The sequence below is a fragment of the Pinus tabuliformis genome, chromosome 2_1 (genome assembly GCF_031772625.1).
Source record: "Pinus tabuliformis cultivar Carrire ecotype Pingquan chromosome 2_1, CPIR1, whole genome shotgun sequence".
Lineage (NCBI taxonomy): Eukaryota > Viridiplantae > Streptophyta > Pinopsida > Pinales > Pinaceae > Pinus > Pinus tabuliformis.
The window spans coordinates 937,346,561-937,368,280 of NC_142299.1; positions in this window are offsets into that span (position 1 = coordinate 937,346,561).

The following is a 21,720-nucleotide window of genomic DNA, read 5'->3' on the forward strand; positions in this document are numbered from 1 at the left end:
ACCTAAGAATGGCCTATAACTCATCTTAGGCTACTGATGCCCAATCTTAGCTCATCTCACTTAAGAAGTTACCAAGTCAAGGCTCACATCTAACCATGGCCATAAAACAACTAAGCAACATAGTTTACATCTTGACATTTCATAACACCTGGCATGTCTAACAATCCCTTGGCACTATGTGGCACATGTTGGTATTCCTTGCATGCCATGGCATGTTTTAGCACTCCCTATCATACCATACCACTCCTTGACATGTCATGGCACTCTTGCATGCCTTGGAACTACCTAGCATATAACTTTGCCACTCCCTCTCGAGCACACTTGGAATTCACTGACACTCCCTATCATACACTCTTATTTGTTCATTTCCATGCATTTTGAACTAGTTTTCCTTTGTGTTTATGTCACATTCCCTATCACTCCCTGACACGCATTGTTACACCTTGAAACGCATTGGCATACCTTGGCATGTCTCCCTAACGCTCTATCATTTCTTGGCACCACCTAACATACCTTGTCATCCCCTCCTTAGCACACCTAGAACTTGTTGACACTCCTTGTCACACACTCTTAGTCATTCATTTCCATGCATTTGAAACTAGTGCTCCTTTATGTTTCCCTGGCACTCCATAACACTCTGTGGCATGCATTGTCACACCCTAGCACCTAACACATTTTGGCATGTTTGCTTGGCTTCTAATATGCCTTAACACTACCTAGCATACCTTATCACTCCCTCCTTAGCACACTTGGAAATCACTAACACTTCCTGTCACAAAATGGAAATCATTCATTTTCATGCATGATTTTCACCTATTGCTCCCTTGTGTTCCCCTAGCACTCCTTAACACTTCCTAGCACGTGTTTTTGATGGACAAAACACTATATATAGCGCAACTCATCCTCCATTTGTGGACAAGCAAATTTGGTTAAGTAAGTTTGTAATAAGAAGTACGAAGATAACCAACCAAGAGAAGGAAACAAAGAGAGAAGATTTTGGTGTTGTTTATGGGTTTGTTTTAGGGCTAATAGATCCACGCGTGCGAAGGAAGGAAGAACTATCTACTACAAAAAAGGTCGAAGATCTTGTTGTTGTCCAAGAAGTCGAATCAAGAAAGAAGATAAGAAAAGTTACATGCCGAATTATAATAAGAGTTCATACAATCCAAGCGAAGAAGATCAAGGTTCAAAAGGTTGGTCAACCACACATTCTAGGGTTTATGCAAGAGGGCTAAGAACTATAGATCTGATCCATGGAACTAGAATTTTAAGGATAGTCGAGTTATTAAAGGAAGAAGCCTGATCATCATTGACTCAAGGAAAAATAAGGAAGCTGAATCAAGGAGGCTTATGACTTGGTCTTGGAGAGGTCATTTGAGTCAAGGGTCTAGGCCATGGTCTTGGTATTTGTCAATTGAAGTCTATATAAGAAGAAGATCTCGTTTGGGTTTTCCTCTCATGTTGGAGAGGTTTTGGCCCTGGTTGATCGCATATTATATGTGTCTCTTGTCACCTCATTGTTTATGAATTGGTAGATGTTTGATGAAGAATATTATTTTGAGCATTGTTTGTTATTGTGGATTAGTCTTGAATGTGTTTGTGTATGAAAAATTGGTTGCATTTGTAAACTATGAGTAGAGCAGTGTTTGATTAATGCATGCTTCCTACAATAAAATGTGTCTCTTACTTAAACAATTAATTTAGTTGAAACATGGGTATTTGGACAATTATTTTGGAATTTATGCACCTTACAAGTACATCAACTCATATAATGCATAAATATAATGGAAAGTTGTAACATTTTTCATCATAGAAAGGATGTTGATAAAATATGATAGCTTAAATGTACATGATAGTTTGGAAAGGTGGGGAATAACTCTTATTTAGTCATAGGTAGCCTAATCAATTCCTTTTTTAATATTTAAATGTCCATGATGATCTTGAAAGTAGGTGGGTAGCAATTCTTACTGATGCCATAGATAGCCTAACGAGTGCTTTTCTCTATCTAGAATGATACTAGATACAATTTTTTTTTGTATTGTGTGCTTCTTCAAAAAAATTTATAATATATCATGTTATAAAAACTTTAAAATAAGCTTCTCACTTTGGTTCTTGCATTTGTGGTAAAATCTGAACCCAGCTTCTAAAAGTAGTGTTATTATGGAGGATAACAACAATATTTTTCACTCCTTAAAGGTTTTAACCTATCTTTAGTCTTTGATGAGTTTTTCTAGATGATTGTACTTTAAAAATAAAGATGCATCTGCAGTTTTCTCACTTGCTAATTTAGAATCAATGAAAAAAATAAAAATAATTACTTACATTTATTTGTAGAATTTACCTGAAATTGATGGAACATGGTGATTACATCAAATGAGTGTGAAATTGAATTTTGAAATTTTATTAATGTCCTCAATGCCTGGAAAATGTAATGGGATTAGATGATAAGTTAACATGTAGGGTATTTAGTGAGACATTGCTTCTCTTCTAAGAATATTATATCTAAACCAAGTGCAATACTAGGAAGAGAGAGGATTCTTGTTGAAAAGTGTGCAACAAGAAATGCTTGTTGAGAATGCAACAAGATGATGGAGCTTAGTGAAAAGAGTCGCCTTCACTAAGTGAGCCCGCAGGCAGATTATGGCACAAGTTCTATTTTTTATCACAGTGTGGATGATCACAGTGTGAATGATCACAGTGTGGGTGATCACAGTGTGAGTGATCACAGTGTGGGTGACCACAGTGTGAGTGATCACAGTGTGAGTGATCAAAGTCTATTTTTAGACTGGCTGTCAAAAATAGAAAAGTCAAATATTATTGTCTCATAATAATATTTGGACTATAAAATTGATCTTATTCTCTTGGAGCACTTCAGGATGAGCTACGGATGTGGTACATGTAGATCCCAGAAGGAAATACGTGGTTACCTATGGGATGACTAATAATTGCATGCAGGACTTCAGTTAGAACTCAAGTGAGTTGAGTTATTGGACTGGAGGTGCAGTTGATGGAGTTGTGTTCAGTTTAGCTTTGTTAAACTGGTTGTATTTAGTCTAACTGATCAATAGACTAGAGATGAGTTGGGTGAATTAGTTATTAATTAATTCACAAGTTATTAACTCATAATGCAACTATAGAATACATCAGTTAACTCAGTTGCATGTCAGTGCATGTTCAGTTTAGCGGGGACAGGTGTTAGAGGATCAGATTGCTATCAGTTGTGACTATAGCTGTGCATGATGATTTGCACAATCAGAGGGATTGAGTATGCCAATGAATTGGCAAATATCAAGAATTGTAGCCTGTGCTCACGTCCAACAGAGTGTGAGTGATTATTCTTAGGTCAAATACGTGTTTGGTAAGCCATTCTCATCAATTCTTGAGCAGGTATTGAGCTGGAGAGGCAGGCAAGCAGTGGAATAGATTTGGAGATCAAATCTGAGCTGTATTGTGTGTAACAGGTGGAGCTGGTACTGGATTGCTTGTGATAAGCATTGTACTATGTAATGTTACATGATTCAATCACTATAATATACAGATAGTTGGGGTTTTTAGCGAGATGCTTTCCCTGAGAAAACACTGTGTTGATATGTGTGATTGATGCTTCTATGTGCACCTGTGAATGTTTCTGCTTCTGTAAATTAATGATCAACATAGAGGAGGTTATGTATTATGCATGTTCTGCTTATAAGTGTATAATCAGGATAATCTATGTGAATATGTGTCATATTATTCAAAATTTCTACATGGTATCGGAGCTAGATGATTTGTAGAAAAAGTTTCTACATGGTATCAGAGCTGCTTGATTTGTAGAAGAGATTTTTACAAGATATCAAGCGAGGATTGATCATCGGATCTATTATTCAGGAAGTGTTTACATTTTATTTCTTCAGGCAGAGTCTGTAATCGGGCCAGGTAGCCTCTGGATTCATCCTTCTTTTGGAAGGTGAGATATCCGGTAAAAGCCCATACAGTCGATCTCTGTACGAGAAATACTTTGTTCTCACGAATTCTAGATTGGAAGCAATTGAGTTTTGTGCTGGTGGAATTCGAATTTAATTCCAAAGCAAGAGATAAAACTCAGAAACATTCAGTGTGAGAATGGAGACAGTATGCCCTAGTATCTCACGAAGTTCACCCAATGCCGGGATGAGCTGGGAAGTGTGGGGGTGACTGTCGGATGAGGATGGTGAGTCTAGCACTCCTTGACCTTCCTAAGAGTTGGCATAGCTACCAGGACTCGGTGAATGGAAGGGAGAAACTGCCAGGATGGGAGAGACTTTGGTCGCATCTTGTGCAGGAGGAGATTAGACGGAGCACCAGAGACGATTCTTCATCCATGCAGGATGAGGAGAACTGTGCCTTAGCGAGTAAGGTGAAGAAGGGGAAGGGGAAGGTTTCTCTTTCCGAATCCAGTTCTTCCAGTGGTGGGAAGAAGGTTGACAAATCAAAAGTGCGATGCTTTCGTTGTCATGAGGAGGGTTCACGGGTCAAGAACCTGTATGCTCTTGAGGTTCAAGATGCATGCGAAGCCTTGAGCAGTGAGGAAATTGATGGAGACTTGGTGTTTGAGAGGGAAGGTATGTTACCTTTCAACATGCAGATCCAGAAGAAGTCTCAGACGATTGTGGAGGAGCCACGATTGGTGCAGCAGCTTCAGGAGGTTGTGTAGCAGCCACAACAAGGGAAGCTGATAGGAGATTGAGTAGAGACATCTACTCATCCAGAGATCTCCAATAGGGGGAAACTTCGAGCCAGGTGGGAAGAGGGATCGCATGCAGCCATACCTCCAGGTAGGAGGTGGGGTGATGTGGATTGATCATCCCAAGGAGGAGGGGCAAGATCCTTGAGGTACCCAACCTCTTGGATGAGACCTTGCTACGGGAGCCCCAATGTGTAGTAGCAGGAACTGACTGATTGGGTAGGGACAGATGCGGATGGAGCGGCAGAGAGAGTGACAGTGCAGGGAATCCCTGGACAACGCATAGATAGCAGGCTGCAGCAATGCGAGAGGCACAAGTGTTTTGCATAGTGCTAGGTGGCAAAAAGAGGTGTGCAATGGTGCGAGATGCATGGAGATGTTGCAATAGCGTAGATTTCATAGAGGGAGCACTTGTCAGCAGTAGGTAGAGTTTCAGCATCAGAGGATGTTTGTAGCCCAACAGGGAGGTCAGTTGGGAGGTGCAGTGCGGATGCAATGCTGGGAGATAGAACTAGCAGCAGCACAGATGCAATCAGAGATCAAAGTGACAGAGGCTAGAGCAGTCAGATACTGAAGAGCACAGAGATGCAGAGTCTTCATTCGACAGAGGCAATAGCAGTCAAAGACTTTGATGACAGAGCAAGTGGACCAGCCAGATGTGTTGCATGGAGAACATTCCAGAGTTTCAGGATCAGGTTTGAGAGGAAGCTTTTCTTGTTGAGAGGGAGTGTTGAAAAGTGTGCAACAAGAAATGCTTGTTGAGAATGCAACAAGATGATGGAGCTTAGTGAAAAGAGTCACCTTCACTAAGTGGGCCCGCAGGCAGATTATGGTGCAAGTTCTATTTTTTATCACAGTGTGGATGATCACAGTGTGGATGATCACAGTGTGGATGATCACAGTGTGGGTGATCACAGTATGAGTGATCACAGTGTGGGTGACCACAGTGTGAGTGATCACAGTGTGAGTGATCAAAGTCTATTTTTAGACTGGCTGTCAAAAATAGAAAAGTCAAATATTATTGTCTCATAATAATATTTGGACTACAAACTTGATCTTATTCTCTTGGAGCACTTCAGGATGAGCTACGGATGTGGTACATGTAGATCCCAAAAGGAAATACGTGGTTACCTATGGGATGACTAATATTTGCATGCAGGACTTCAGTTAGAACTCAAGTGAGTTGAGTTTAGTGGACTGGAGGTGCAGTTGATGGATTTGTGTTCAGTTTAGCTTTGTTAAACTGGTTTTATTTAGTCTAACTGATCAATAGACTAGAGATGAGTTGGGTGAATTAGTTATTAATTAATTCACAAGTTATTAACTCATAATGCAACTATAGAATACATCAGTTAACTCAGTTGCATTTCAGTGCATGTTTAGTTCAGCAGGGACAGGTGTTAGAGGATCAGATTGCTATCAATTGTGACTATAGTTGTGCATGATGATTTGCACAATCAAAGGGATTGAGTATGCCAATGAATTGGCCAATATCAAGAATTGTAGCCTATGCTCACGTCCAACAGAGTGTGAGTGATTATTTGCAGGTCAAATACGAGTTTGGTAAGCCATTCTCATCAATTCTTGAGCAGGTATTGAGCTGGAGAGGCAGGCAAGCAGTGAAATAGATTTGGAGATCAGATCTGAGCTGTATTGTGTGTAACAAGTGGAGCTGGTACTGGATTGCTTGTGATAAGCATTGTACTATGTATTGTTACATGATTCAATCACTATAATATACAGATAGTTGGGGTTTTTAGCGAGATGCTTTCCCCGGGAAAACACTGTGTTGATATGTGTGATTGATGCTTCTATGTGCACCTGTGAATGTTTCTACTTCTGTAAATTGATGATCAACGTAGAGGAGGTTATGTATTATGCATGTTCCGCTTATAAGTGTATAATCAGGATAATCTCTGTGAATATGTGTCATATTATTCAAAATTTCTACAATTCTGTAGTGTGCAAAGTTAGTTGTGTGGGTTTGGGGCTAAGGCATAGTTGCTCCATTTAACTGAAGTAAAATGAGAGGAAATGAGGGAATGCATACTTTGTAAATCTTAGCTATGAGGATTTCGGGTTGAAGGCTTAGTCACTTCACAATTGAAATAAAATGAGATCAAATGAGACAAGGACTTGCAAATTATTAGTTATATGTAATGACATTAAATTTAGTAAACATAAAGTATCAAAATTCGAAGTAGAATCAACCCTTGTGTATGAAAATTAAGTCAAGCAATTTTTTATGGCTGATTTATGGCTGAACTCCCCCTCAAATATACATTTGATTAATGCAAAATCTTAGAAAACCACATCTATGTAATTGAGGTATCCCTCTTAGATGCACAAACATTTCCCCTTGTCTTCCCATTGACTTTGAGGTTGTGTTCCCTTACACTCCTATATGCTTATTAGGGATACTACACTCCAACATGACGGATTCTAAGATATATTGTGATAGGGGGGATGAGGGTTTCAAAAATTCTTGTTGCCACAGGAAAGTCTTGCCATGTTTAGTTCAAAAATACGGAAGCAAAATGCTAATATAGAAGGATTTATGGTGCTTTTTCAATTGTGTGAAATAGAAATGCCATACATTATGGTGCTTCTTGGTACAATATTACCGATTCATGGAGAAAGATCAATGGTTCCTTGGGCGGAACCATACCAATGTGTGGGTGGGACCAGGGTCATGAGATTCAATTTTTACTACCATCACAATGAACTACAACCAAATTGACTCATGAGATTCATTTTTTATTGCCATAACAATGAACTACATCCAAATTGGTTATAAAAGATTGCATTGTTAAAAGTTTATTTTTAGCTTTAAAGTTTGACATAATAATTATAAAACCAAATCTCATTTGTTTAAATAACATGGAAACCCATAATATTAGTATTATATAATTAAACATTAATAAAAAATATTTATAGTTTTTTTGTTTAATTATATAAAATCCAAATCTAAATTTGTTTAAAATTACAACTTACAACATGGTTAATTATTTTGTAATTTTGAAAAATGAAAAATATAATTTTTTGAAATGATTATACAATAAGATAAGAAAATATACATCCCATACATTTTGATATATTCATAAAATATAATGTTTTTAAAATTTATAAAAATAAAAATAAAAAAAATTATAATTAAAGAATTTAACCATCATCCAAATTAAAAATTTAATTGCATTTTCTTTCCCGCCTTAGTGTATTCGAATGAATGTTGAGTAGTTGAAAAAAAATGAAAGACCATTTTGCCGCGTTTTCTTCCCCGCTTTAGTGTGTCACATTTTCTTCCCGGCCTTAGTGTATTCGAATGAATATTGAGTAGTTGAAAAAAAAGGAAAGACCAGAACAAGTTTTCTTCCCCACCTTAGTGTATTCGAATGTATGTTGAGTAGTTGAAAAAAAAAGGAAAGACCATGGGCATAGTACAAACTGATCTATGGCTATATTGAAATAGGTACAAGTCGTTGGATCAATATTTAGGGTTTCTAGATCGATGACCACTCTAAGAATTGATTTGAAAATTTGCTTTATATTTTCACATGAAATGTATGTTGAGTAGTTGAAGAAAAATGAAACACCATGGGCACAGTACAATCTGATATGTAGCTATATGGAATTGATTTGCAAATTTGTTTTATATTTTCACATGAAATGTATGTTGAGTAGTTGAAGAAAAATGAAAGACCATGGGAACTATATGGGAACAGGTACAGGTCATTGGATCAATTTTTAGGGTTTCTAGATCGATGACCATTCTTAGAATTGATTTGCAAATTTGTTTTATATTTTCACATTGGATCAATTTTTAGGGTTTCTAGATCGATGACCATTCTTAGAATTGATTTGCAAATTTGTTTTATATTTTCACATGAAATGTTGCAGTAATTCACTGGAAGTTATTGTTTCATGGTTGAATTTGGATGCATTGAGAAATAAGATTGAGGAGGATCTCTTCAATGGATTGCTCACAAAACATGGATCTATTTCTGCTAGGAAAATTTGGACCATGATGGATGGTCGTCTTTCAAGAGCCCAAGAAAATACTTGCACAGCTATCCTTTCTCTCCTTTAATTTCTTCCTCGATTTCAATTGTTTCAAACAATATACCAACTTTTTCACCTGAAATTAGGTTATTTGGGTTTTGTTTTTTAAGAATTTAGCTTAAATGAACTAGCCCCACAATTATTATATTGGCAATGAAATTTATATTAAATATACGTTGAACTCTTATAGTAGTTTGGTAGTATACCACACTAGAAATTACAAAAATAGTAGTTTGGAAAATTACAACAACGTAGACTTCTCAGGGTAACTCCTGCCCTCCCTCATTTCAATGCAACACGAAAAGATTTTCTTGCTCTCTTTCCATTTCATGGCAGTAATCTCAATTTCAAGCTTTGTTACCAAAAACGGAACGGAAGTCTTTGTTTATGAAAAACACCTTATAAAAAATGGAATGGTATGGAAAATGGTGTTTTATACGGTAGTTTTCGTTTTGTAATGCAAGAAACTGGGTTTTCCAAAAACGATTCGTTTCTTGAAACTGTTTTATGGAAAACTTTAATCTAGTTCATTTGCAATATGGACCTCTTGCAGATTGGACGTCAACATGAATCATAAAAAACATTGGTTTTCTAGATAGTTTTTGAAGGCATTTTCATAGTCTATGGTTAGAAGTCAACAATATATAGCTTAAGTGCTAATGGAATAGGTTTGTTGGAAATAGGTTGGGTGTTCTCCCTAGTGACAACACCTTGCAATAGTGCTTAATATATCTTTATCAACGTTGACTATTTAGGGATTTCATTAGTTAAATTTATGCTATTTTTTTAATTGTAGCCATTGATGTGTAGTAGTTTATGGTTAAGTTTTTACAAAAAAAAAAAATTGTGTTTCTTTTATTTAAAAGTGGATTTAGTGATTATATCTAATATTTAAAATGTCAATTTTTATATAAAATTATAAATTTAAATGTATAAGGTTTTTTTATATATATTTTTATAAATTAGTAGTTAAATAATTTAGTTAATTTTTCTAGTTAATTAATTATATTATATAAACATTGGGACACAATATTTTTTTTTGGCATTGGTCTGGTTCATAACCTCTCAAATGATTAGAAAATGATTTTGATAAAACCATCCTATAGAAACTTTTATCAACTATTAGACTATCTATAATATTAATTATCATCAACCAAAGACATTAATTTAATATATATAAAATAATAATTATCTATTATCCATCTCATTAATAGCTTTATCCCATAAATAATTTTTTCATCGGTGATAAGAGAGATTATGTTAGGTAATTTGCAATAATAAATCTTAAGAGCAACAAGCTATTGATTAATATGTCTATAATACAAACATAATTTCAACTATGATAAATATAGAAAGTTAAAGTTTCATAATTACATAAAAATAGTGATAGAAATAATTGTAAATTTATAAAAATAAACAAGTCTCAAAAATCAAAATACAAAATAGAAATCCATTATTTAATAAATTTTAAATACAAAACAAATAGGAGTACTACTACAAGAAAATACTCCTCTTCATTTATAAATAACCAGCTTAGATCTATCTCTCTCAAGCATCAAGAAAGATCAAATCTCTCTCTCTCTCTCTCTCTCTCTCTCTCTCTCTCTCTCTCTTTAAAAACCTCTTTAAGTGAAGAGATTTGATCCTCTCAATGCTTGATCCACAGTTAAAATGGATCTAGGTTGCTTTAGTTATTAGCCTTTGAATAGGCTACATTGCAGAAAAATACCATGGACAAAAACCATGGGTTAGGAGTGCCTTGGGAAAAACCATGGGCAAGAAAAAACTATGCACTGGAGAATTTTATGTTTTTTAATTTTTTTATTTGATTTCATTTTGTTTTATTTTCATTGAGTTAAAATGCCAAATATTATAACATATTCCCCAGGTGGAAAGGTCTCTTGGCACAAAAATCTAACAACCAAAAATATATTAAGAGTGGCCTAGAATAAAATACCTAGATTATGACATTTCTTTTCAAGGCTTCAAGGTCTCTCTCACTTGTTTTGATTTATGAAAGAAAATTGATGAAAAAAAACTAATAAATTAAATAAATATTAAATACAAAACCATGGAATCTAACAAAACCATGTGCAAAAACTAGCAAATTAAATGAATATAAAGTACAAAACCATGGAATATAACAAAACTATTGGCCATAACATTTTTTCAAAAGTTATTTTAACGTAAACAAATCTAGGGACTAAAAAGAAAGGTTTGGTAAGTTCTAACCATGGGTGATAACTTTTTCTTTTTTTTTAAGTTATTTTAACATAATCATATTTAACAACTAAAAATGAATGGTTTGGTATGTTATAACCACAAGTGATATTTATATATAATATTTAACTAAGTAGAAATTAAAAAAAAAATCACAATTTAATAATTTATTTCACTTATTTATATTGATCACGCCACACTTGTAAATTGGAAACATTGACTCACATAACAAAGTTTAATGGATCCAAAAGAATAAAATGGAAATTAATAAAAAATAACTAATATCAAGAAAGAATATCTAAATTTAACTATTAAAATTTAACATAAAAATAAATTTACTATAGAAAGCCATATATATGATGCATTAAAATAATTAATATAAAACATGACTACATATAAAATCATTTAATCAATGCAAATACAAATATGAGATAGCCATTAAACACTTTAACAATAATTATGGTAAATAATATATACTAGCCTAGATCCATCTTAATTTCGGATATACCAACACCCTAAAGGGATCAAATCTCTTTTATAAATTAGTAATGTGTGTGTATATATATATATATATATATATATATATATATATATATATATATATATATATATATCTATATATATATATATATATATTAGTAGTTAAATAATTTAGTTAATTTGTTTTTCTCACAAACTAGCAATTTAATATCTAGTTCAATTAGTTTTCTATTATAATGGGTTAAAGATAAATTTTTGAAAGTTTATCTTTAGATTTTGTCTTCAAACACATGTTGTAGTATTAGTTTTCTATTATAATGGATTAAAGATAAATTTTTGGAGGTTTTTTTTTAGATTTTGCTTTCAAACACATGTTGTAGTATTTATGGTTCTGCAAGTGGCAATAGTTCGAGACAACCCTCTATTTTTGGCTCTATATCCAATGGAGATCAACTCAATCTCCACCATCTTGTTACCCAACCATGAAAACAATAACCCAATAACTGTGTGGAAAATGATACAACAGATCCCAAGTTTGAGGTCCACTCATGTCACATCCAAGAATATATACAATGTATGTGGGATCATGTACTCAACCAGAAAATGCAAAGGCTAAATCAAACTTGAATTCGGTGCCAAGTGTTTGTTCACTATTGTATTTTCCAGCCTAGAGGATCAAACATGGGTATTCAAGAATGGCTTATGTGAGAAATGGAAGCTTTGTTGATCACTATAAGTATTAAGGAATGGCCAATGTGAGCAACTAAAGCATATGAGGAACTACCTATGAACCATAGTATTCGAGAATGTTAATGATGAATGCTTGGTTTTATGTTTCATATTTTTCTTGTTTTTCTCTCTCTTCGTTTCTTGAATGTGAAACAAATGCTTGGTTGTATGTTTCATATTTGTCTTGTTTTCTTTCTCCTCGTTTCTTGAATGTGAAATCTCCAAACTCTGTTTCTCATCTCGTTGTCGTTTCTCGTTTCATTTCCCCTTTCTGTTTTCTAGTAACATAGATTTCAAGCCCTTCCTTCTAGCTTTGGTTGAATTTTTGCATTGCTCTCAACTCCAAAAGTAGGTGATAGAAGGGATGGGTAGAAAGCTTGGTACCTGAGATAGAGTTAAAGCAGAAGAAACATTGAGTCAGACACTGCAAGATTCCTCTCATGGGGTAAAAGGATCACAACAAGGCATAGTAAGCCCCCGAGATAGAACGAAGATGCTACCGCATGCAGTGGTAACAATCAGAGTATGGTGCAGCGATGTATATTAAGATACACCAATGACATCATATTAGAAAAAATCTAAGCATGAAAATAGATTGAAACAAAAACAAAAGGGAAACCCTCATTGACTCGTTAGGCCCTTTCTCAATAATCGGGAAACATTTGGGTATGAAAAATCAGGGATCCCTTCTTCAAAGTCCCTGTTTGCTTTTATAGATCTCTTCATATTGATGGATGGCTTCGACCCTCCTCGAATGACCATTGGATGAGTGTTGGGAAGTTGCATTTGTTAAACATCCTAGCAACAGTTTGAAATTTTTTTAATTTAGAACTTTTATATAGAACTTTGACTTTCGCATTTTGTAATTTGGTGCATATGTTTTCCGCTCATGCCACATTTGTTTAAATAAAATACATATTTATTTTCTTTTGATTACGTTTCTCAACTATGGTCGTGGATTTATTATGGACAAATAATGAAAATAAGATATGTTCCATGGAATTGAACATATGTTTTTTCATCACTTGTATCGATATACTTTGACAGCATGGTCACGAAAACCTGAACCCATCGCTTCATTGCACTATGACTGGTAGAGACTTTCCTAGCTGTTGAGCACAACACATAGCCCATATCATTCGAAAGAATACTAGTGTTATTCTTTCACCTTGAGATGGATATATATTTGTTTTATTGCAGCAGGGAAACAACCGCTAAATTATGATACATCAACTATACTCAAGGGCAAAAACTATTTTCCTGTACAACCACATTGAGAGTAATAAGTATCTTCCCATGTGTCATCATAGCAATAGATTCCATTTTGCTAATTATTGTGTTTCTCATTCTAGTGGCCGCCATTATTGTGCAAGTTTCTCCTGTCACTTTTTGCCTCCATGAGAGTTGATAAGAAAATGCTAAGACAATGCTAAATGTCAAATTCTAGCAGACATTCTGAAAACCTTTTTGATCCATTTTCTAACATGGTCCATAATCTGCTTTGATAGTACTACGATGTATCTCTTCCAAAACTTGATTGTATTTCATAGTTGGACAACTAATTTGATAAATGATCTCTTTAAATCTGTCTTGGACTCGAATGTTATTGGATGTTCTTGAATATGGGCAAATTGTTCACCCAAAATGTCCAAACATATCAATAACAACACATAGTGTAATAGAAATATTCATCCTCATCCAATTATTAAATGTGGAAATATTCATCTAAAAGCCTAGATTTCCCATACACTGGGGCTATTACTTATATAACCCCCGGTTTTAGTTTCTCTTGCATGTTTGGTGATTCAGCTGGAATATGTCAAAATATAGAGTTCCTTGATGTCTTCATTCCAACTTCTTGGATGCCATCTCAAAAAAACGCTCAAAGGATATTCCAAATATTATCTTTAGAGGTGGCCATTTCGACCCGAAAGGCCGAGTATCCATGCCATCAGTCACACTCTTCTATGCATGTGTACATTACCAAGAAATTTATCATCAATAAACATTGTTGCAAGACAATAATTGTTCAAATAAATTTATGAGACGTTCTGGATATCTAAAGAGATTTCCTTATAAAGCTCAAGTTCAGCAAAGCATCCAATATATGGATCATGAAACAGTGGATCCTCACACTAATATATTCACCATGGGACTGAGACAAAGATATACAAATTGTAAACTCCCTCATGTAGATGAGAAAGTGGTGTTGGAAACTCTCCACATTAGAATTGACGTTCTTACCATATTCAAATGGTGTCCTTCCTCAATGTAAACAATTCTTCAATAATATGGCCACTCTCCCACATGTGTCACTTCTCCCAATCCTCACATTTAATTGGCACATTGCACCTACACATTTCATTCAAAAATGCGTATGTCTTGGGACTTTATATCCACTATAGTGGGCCTTCATCCCTCTTCTATTACAAAGCAGATTTCAAAGGGTAGGGGAAATCACAACTCCCTGCCCTCCCTCATTTCAATGCAACACGAAAATCTTTTCTTTCTCTCTTTCCATTTCACAGTAGTTCTTCAATCAAAAATCTCAATTTCAAGCCCTTCCTTCTAGATTTGGTTGAATATTTTCATTTCTATCAACTCCAAAAGTAGGTGATAGAAAGGATGGGTAGAAGGCTTGGTACCCAAGCTAGAGTTAAAGAGGAAGAAACATTGAGTTAGACACTGGAAGATTCCTCTCGTGGGGTAAAAGGATCACAACAAGGTCACAGTAAGCCCCTGAGAGAGAAAGAAGATGCTACTGCATGTAGTGGTAACAATCAGAGTATGGTGAAACACTATATATTAAGGTACCATTATCATCCCCTCAAGCCTTCGATAGCTGAGGAGAGAGAAAATATTTTAAAAGCAGAATCTGGAAAATTTGAGGCTATAATTAGCAAAGTGGAAAGCTTGCACAATTTTGTTTAGAGACCTCGTGAGCAAGTTACAGATGTTGATATACTCTTTTATCTCACATCCACACTCCTCGCTACTGTTAACAGATCACAAAACAATGATGGTGAAACTCTAGTTGATTTTATTAGTAGTGATATTCTAAGAAACTATAGTGACTAGGCATATGGAACCAGGTCTTTGGAGGGAAATGGCGATCAAACCCAAATATCATGGAGAAATATTGGGCTTTTAGATGCTTCTGTTTTCCAGCATGTGGCAGGAATTTGCACTATGCTTGGACCAATGGATAATTAACCCAAGCAAAGGAAAGCTATAGTACAGAGAAAACAGACTAAGCCGACAAAAATCACTCGACCTCAAGTAGTGAAAGAGACCCCGGAAGATGAAAAATCAGAAACAGACAAGAATATGGTAAGAATATTTAACATTTTGCAAAAACAGAAGCAAGCCAGATTAGAGAATTTGGTTCTAAATAGAATATAATTTTCCCAAACAATAGAAAACATCTTTGCGTTATCATTTCTAGTAAAGGATGGTAGAGTTGAAATAAATGTCGATGAAAATGGAAAATATTTTGTTGTCCCCAAAAATGTTCCCAGAGCTACAGAAATGGCATATGGAGAAGCTTCTTATAGCCAATTTGTTTTTTGGTTTGATTTTAAAGACTAGAAGTTGATGATCGAAGCTGTTGAAAGTGGTGAGGAGTTGATGCCTCACAGAACCAATCCACTTATGATTCCTTGTTCTGAGAAGGCTGCAGAGACTCCTATTAGAGGGATTTCAAGAAACAAGGACAAAGTGGTACCTGCAACTCTTAAGGTGCAGGAGGATGAATGTGGAAGTGATGATGGTGGTGGAGGTCTTCAAAGACCAACACCAAAGAAGTGAAATAAGTTTCTCCTATGTCTATTTCTTCTTTTTTGGGTGCTTTTTGTTGGAAACTATCTCTGTTTCTATCAGTGCACTGTAATTCATACAGGAAGCTAATCTTTAATTTAAGCAATCTGGTATATAAACAATGTTATCTTGTTCTCATAATTAATTATAATTAAGTTTACTGGCAGTGCAAACCCCCGGTCATGTAATACACCCCTTTAGGCATGGTTCTAAGGCCTGGGCAGAAGACTGGCATCATGTAAATGGAAATTGTTAATGTAAGATGTCGAGTTTGATCTGTTAAACCATGATTATTTTCCTTGTGACATTATGTTGTAATTTTATGTTTGAAAAGTATTTTGAGATACCACACAAGAAAAAAATTTATGATTTTGTAGTTGGTTTAATTTGAGAATACATAGAGATGAGAGTAGGGTAAGGGTAGGCAAAAATAGATCTAAATACAAAGGTTCCAAAAACTAGCTAGCAACCTTTACCATACCCAAACCCTTTTACTAGCACTACAGGGATAGAGAAATCCACCCAGTGGCATGCGGGGAATAAGTAGGGATATGCATGCTCTGGATTGACTAATTTCTTGAGCTTAGCTCAAGCAGGTGCAACTAGTAGATGGCAAGAGATTGGGAATATATATATATTAAGTATGTGTATATGAAATTCATTATGTCCCCTTTTGATTTTCAAGGTGGGAGGAATGCAATGGAGAAAGGGAGATCATATTTTTCCTCTATATCCAACCTATCAGGACACTAGGATAAGTCCCAATAATAAGAGTTGGGTTCACTCATAAGTATATGATTGTAAAAGGCCATCATGAACTTTAATAAGCTAAGTCATCCTTTAGTTGAGTTTCATCCTTTAGTTTAAGCTTCAAGCAAGATACTCGACCTCTTTTCAACCCTTGAATCTTCCCGGAATAGCTACAGAACAACCCTATTTAATCCACATTGAATGCATCTTCTTGCTGTGATCTTAAACTTGAAACTTCAGCCCTTCTCCCTACAAGAGCACCCAAGAACAACACTCAAAACAACCTCTCTTTCACACGTTGTACCTACATAAAAACATAAGACTTCCAGATTGCTACTAGGGCTTCTTTCTTGTTGTCTTATGGATCCTTCTTGCAATGGCTAGGGCCTCCCTTTGACTATGTCTAGGGCCTCTCTGAGTGCTTCTTTAGAGCTTCCTTGACGGCGGCTGTTATCGGGAAAACTAGTGTCTATTCAGAGCTGCTAGTCCCACTAAGACGGGTAGCTATCTTACAAACAAACAAACTAAAGTCACTTGTGTTTTCCTTTATGAGAGATAGATGAGAAAAAAATAGAGAGTACCAACCTCAGTCTTTCGCTTGGCTCCTTGCTTGTTTCCTTTCCCCTTTAACAGAATTTTGTCGCTCCTTCCTTACTTGTCCTGCTTCAAAGAGCACCTATAGAGTCAAAGCAGCAAAGCAGCATAATACCATCAAAGCATAGAGATCTATAACCATAAAAAATATAGGATTAAATGTATATTAACCATACAAATGCATATATCAATACAAGATTCAGAGATATACAAGAATATGGAGGAAAACTAAAATAACTTTATTGATAGAAGTAGTAGAAGAGAGGATTACAACCCATTGGTCTGACCCAGCACCATCCTCCCAACATGAAAGCCCTCTTCACCTCATACAAAGCAAGATCACCCAACAATGTCTTCAAAGAGAAACCAACAGCAATTCCTTGCAAATTAAAAAATTCCAGCCTTTGGATCTCTGGGATGAGGGATCCATATATAGATGTTTGCAGGGGGGTGAGTCAGATTCTGGGATTTTGATTAGTGTCATCTCTCTGATAGTTCTTGGTTCCACTTGGAGATTTCATCATCTCTTACTCATCCTTGGGCGAATTCAAAGAGGCAAGTGTCAAATGAGTAGCTTCTAGAAGATTCTCAAGGTCTCCACCTAGCAAACTGCTTGTGCCATTTTTCTACTCTCGCTCATCAAAACCTACAAAAGGGCTTTCCAGTATGCATCGCACCTTTTGCATGTGGCAGTTTGTATGGTCTAGCTTTGACCAGTTCTAAGTAGTTTTTCATGGAGAACTTCTGGGAGATGATGTAATCAGCTAACCTTGCTCCTTTAGGGTATGAAAAAACACTTTTAGGGACTTAGAAGCCTTGGTTTATGGATATATGTGATTAGGGTTGCAGTGCCCAAATATGTCTATAAAAGTTGCCCCCTAAAGCATGAGGTCGTAAATCTTTTTGATGTTGGGTGAAATGCTTTATCATGAGGATCCAAGGTTTTTTGAACTGGAAGGTGACCTGTAATAAGATACAATACAATACATTATCTTCATAATATTTTCATGATCTAGATGAGGCGGGCATTCCCATGCTCAGATTTATAAATTCATTTTCATGTACATAGGACAGACAACTGTCTGTGTAGCAGACTGATGTTTCTGGTAGAGCCATCATCCTTTGGTTTGGATGATTATATGTGCAACAATGATGTACATTTGATGTCTTTATTTTCCTGAATATATCGCAGCCTGGATGGATGAAACTATATCCGGGGTCTTCAAAACTCATTCAATCTTTGTCTGAAGTACAAGTCGGTCCATTTGAAAAGATGTTCTGATGTCGAACATGGAAAGACATCGCCTGATTACCAGCCACTGATGTAAGTTGTTAGCAGGCGTGAGAGGAATCACCGATGATGTTGATGACCTTCAAGGTACTGCAGTACAATTCATGTGGTGTGAATACATGAGTTGATGTCGAACACCCAAAATCTTTCGGTCAAAGGCTATTAATGTAAACCTGTCACTGGAAGTGAGAAACTTGCCATTGAGGCATGCGAGCTTCAAAGTACTGAAAGGGTTGTTCCTAGGTCGACTTCTTGGATAATCAGTTGATGTCGAAAAGAACTGACTCGTCGTAGGAGGGCATTAATGAATCCCACATCTACGACACGAAACAGAGAAAATGATTTTGTGGAGGTGAAAACGATCTGATGATACAAGGTTCAGGGTGGCGGTCATGAAATAATGAAGCGTGAAGGTATTGCAGTGGATGAGACACAAGCTGGGTAGGTGAATTCTCTGAGCGACTTCTCTTGAACATATCGGCGATACTGAAATGGATTGTTAGCATTAACCCCAAAAGTGGATGGTACGGTGGACCAATGGTGATATGACCGGTGAACGGAATAACCCAATTTGACTCAATCATGGTGATGGAGAGAAAGTGTCATGTTCAAGAGCGACCAACTACCAATAAAGTTTCTTCAGGATTTCTTCCCAATTTTCCCCAGTCATTTCTGACCAGTACCTCTTTATTTTTGTCAAGCTTTAGGAGGATAACATATGGTTGTTCTATAATTTTCCCTTTGAGCAAACCCATCACTATGTTTTAGCGAGCCTAGTGACAGTGAGACTCGCTCTTGTCTGAATGGACAAGTTTTTCGCTATTGTTTTAACGAGTTTAACGACAAGGATAACTCGGTTCTTTTCAATTTTAGAGAGTCTGAAAAGAGACGGAAAGGAAACTCCAATATTCCTTTTTTGTAATATAATCCCTTAAGTTCGAAAAAGCATAAAACAATGCAAAAGGGATGACTTTTCGATAGCTTTAACGAGCCGAACAAGACAAACGCTCGATCTTTTTGTGTAATAATCCCTCAGGTCCAAAAATATTAAAATATAGAGGAGGAATGGCACTTCCAATCACTTTAACGAGCTGGAGAGGCCAATTTCTCGGGAATCTTTTCATTTTTTACGAGTCAGATGAAAAGAGCTTAAAGGAGACTCGTTTTTTGAGGAACGAGTGATGTTTTCAGATAGCAGCTAGTTCCAGGGAATGTTTGGAACTTTTTCAATCATGGCAGTGTAAAGAAGGTGGCTAATAGGATCATTGGTCATAGTTGTTCCTCAAAAGGGGTAAACAATCAAATGGAGGCGTATGATCAGCTAAAAAAGAGTGGAGGTGATGGTAAGAAAACGACCAAGGCTCAAAAGATGATAATAATGCGATCACAATGGTTATTTACCGGAGGTGGGTTCATTTTTTAACGAGCTTAAACTCTGGTGGAACATATGCTCATTACTAGGTTTATTTTTTAACGAGCTTGAACTTTGCATAAAACTGCTCGTTGCTAGGTTTATTTTTTAACGAGCTTGAACTTCACGTAAAACTGCTTGTGCCAGTCGTATAATAAGGATGTCTCATCGATAGATTCATTTCTTAGGGAGCTTTCCCCATTCGAAATTTTGCTCCGGATCCTTTTATTATGTAAGCTAGGAAAGACCAATCCTACGAGTTTAAAGGGTTAAGAACCTACAAACTAAGAAAATAAATGGTCGCTTTTCCACTTTCATGAAAAAAGGTTTGCATGCCCCCAGCTATAGCGAAGTAGAGTTTCCAGGTTACCCTTCAATTTGCAGACAAAACACTTGTTCTGTCGGGAAATGCATACCTTCTGATGGAGGTATCTTATTCCAATATAACCCAATTTTCCTAAACGGATGGGTGTGTTAGACTAGTCATATATCCTTCGTGGAAACCTACCCTATACCCGAAGTTTTCCTACCAAATCAGACTAGGGTGCATGCCCCCTGTGTTTCATTCATAATCACCGAATCACTCGCGCTCATCAAGTGGACGGACTGGGGATTGATGAGACATTCCTTGTGCAAAAAGACCAGGTAGGGATGGCATTTGACTATTAGCTATGTGTGAACCGGGGAATGAAAGCTGGTCTACGAGCTGGACCACTCTGCCTTCATGTGGAAAACACATCACTCGAAAGAGTGAGGAAACAATAGCTCCCATGCTATAAATGTAGTCATGCCCAAGGAGTATATTGTAATCTAAAGGTCCTTGGACTACCATTACGTTCAGATAAACAGTTTTCCCTCTCAAATTTATAGGCAAGTTTGGAAGGATTCCTAACGGTCGACTAGTTCCTTGTCTAAGCCTGTCATATTTTGCATCTCAGGAAAAAGCGATGGTGAACCAAGCGCTTTCCAAGCAGTTGAGGAAAGTATACTCACAGAAGCCCCTTCATCTGTGATGGTACCAACCATGACCATTCTTTAAGTTTTCACTATGATTCAGAATGGTACATTAGATGGTAGACGAGATCTGCCTAATAGATTCTAATTGAAGGAGATGACTAGGTTGCTTGGAGGTGGGACCGAATAAATGGCCGGATACATCTCTGATGAACTTCCTTCCTGTGGTAAAGGAACGGGTAGATTGCCCCCATGTTCATCGAAGTCTGTGTTTACGAAAAGAATTTGAATGGTGTCGTTCTCATTCTCTTTGGTGATTGTATCATCTGAAGGTAAATCCTCTGAAGACAAGATGGGGTCGACTACCGTCTCGACCTGTTGACTTTGGTCCAATGTGGACTCAGAGGGTTTATCTTCAATGATAGGTGCTTCGACTGACAACAAAGGTGTGTCAGTTGGATTTTCAACTAGCGATGGACTTGGCAAGAGTTTCTTGTATCTAGGAGGAAGCCATAGCGGTGAAGCAAGACAGTTATCCAAGACTCTTTTAGCATCATCTAGGATGGGACAACGGTGGATGACATGATCGCCTTCACACAGTCTACAAGGAATTTTAGATCTTCCTTTTTATCCGCTGACTTAGTTTTCACTAGTTGACGGTGTACTCTCAACATGATCGTCAAAGGTTGACGACACTGGATTGTGCAAGCGGGG